Below are 1,974 nucleotides of genomic sequence, written 5' to 3'. Positions count from 1 at the left end.
GCAATTCGGGTAGTAATTCCGGATGAATACTTACAAAATCCGAACGCTTGGCACGTGAAGGTCCTATTGGTCAACTTTGCTATTGTACAAATGCACCAATCAGACAGAGTATTACGGCAATTTGGATTCTGACAACCGATTCCTGTGGCACCTGAGGTGTTGGATGATCATCACAAAATTGACTTACGGCAATTGCATACAGATTGGCTGAGATTCTGGTCACACTATATCCAAATGTGGGAAGATCGGTATTATTATATACCTACTCGGGAACCGATCATCGTTTCAGAGTTGGCGTGCGTGCCGGAATATATGCCATGGTTTAGGATCCATGGCAAGCCATATTTACTGTCAGAAGAGGAGAGGCAGCGGCAATTGCGTGTCCAAAGGGAACGACGTAGCCCTTTAAATCCTAGAAGAAGAGACGACGACGCAGGCCCATCAACAGCACCCACACAATCACCCGGCCCAGCAACAGGACCTACACAGTCACCGGGCCCAACAGTTCAACCGTCGATACCCACAGCACAGCCTCTTCAGATGATGCCAGGTACGTATCCTAGCCCTTATATGTTTCCTTTTTCTAGTCCTATGGCAGGTTGGAATGCATGGCCCGGTTCATCTCCATTTCCGATTACTCCGAGTGGACTGCTGATCTATAGGCAGCCGTCGCACGAGGGATCGCAGGAGGGGCCGTCGGGGAGCTCTTCTTTTTACCAATCCCCATCACCTTATGGGTTTCAAACACCTCCGCCATTAATGATGCAAACACCTCCACAATCACTATTCTATCAAGGCGGGTCATCCTCCCAACACCCACAACCAGAATCCTTACCGGAGCAAGCACAACACCCGCCAGAAGCTGGACAAAGGAGGAATCCAACGCGTAACCGTCTACGACCTCCATGTGGCACTAAATTCGATCGGCACGGACATTGATTTTTATTTTAATATATTTGTACAAACATTTTGAATCTTTTTATAGTATTTCATATAATTAGATAAAAGGTTGTTTTAAATAAAGTAATTGTAATTTACTTTTATATTTTTTAATAAAATAGAAATTATTTTAAATAAGGCAACATTTTGAATATTTTTATATTATTTCATGTAATTAGATAAAATGTTGTTTTAAATAAAGTAATTATAATTTACTTTTATATTTTTAATAAAATAGAAATTATTTTAAATAAGGCAACATTTTGAATATTTTTATATTATTTCATGTAATTAGATAAAAGGTTGTTTTAAATAAAGTAATTGTAATTTACTTTTATATTTTTAATAAAATAGAAATTATTTTAAATAAGGCAACATTTTGAATATTTTTATATTATTTCATGTGATAATATAAAAGGTTGTTTTAAATAAAGTAATTATAATTACTTTTATATTTTTAATAAAATGAAAATTATTTTAAATAAAGTAATATTTTGAATATTTTTATATTATTTCATGTAATAAAATATAAATAATACAACATATTGACAATTACAACAAATATCAACTATTGCGATTTGGACATGATCTACTTGTATGGCCTGGGTTCCTATACCATCCACATAACTTCTATTGATTGGTTGTTTCTCGAATATCCATATTGTTGCGTATTCTAGTCGAGCAAGGTCGACCCTTTGGTTTACGCCGCAACTCTCTATCCGGTAACAGCTTAAACGGAGCAAGCGATACAGAGGGCCACTTACGCTCATCTGGGACCGGTGGGAATATGTGTCTCCATACGTTGTACATGTATTCCAATTTGTACACGTCGTCGACATAGCTCATGGGATCCAGACGAAGATTTTGACAAGCTGCAATTACATGAGCGCATGGATAACGAAGTGTGTCAAACCTCCCACAATCGCAAGTCCTATTTCTTAAGTGTACACGATATTGCCCACCAGTAATACCTTGGTGCGGTTTGTCAAACTCTGTCACACGAAACCATAAGTTGTCTCGATCGTGACACACTAT

Source organism: Gossypium hirsutum, chromosome A06, assembly GCF_007990345.1.
Source record: "Gossypium hirsutum isolate 1008001.06 chromosome A06, Gossypium_hirsutum_v2.1, whole genome shotgun sequence".
Classification (NCBI taxonomy): Eukaryota; Viridiplantae; Streptophyta; class Magnoliopsida; order Malvales; family Malvaceae; genus Gossypium; species Gossypium hirsutum.
Note: the sequence above shows the minus strand (reverse complement) of the source record.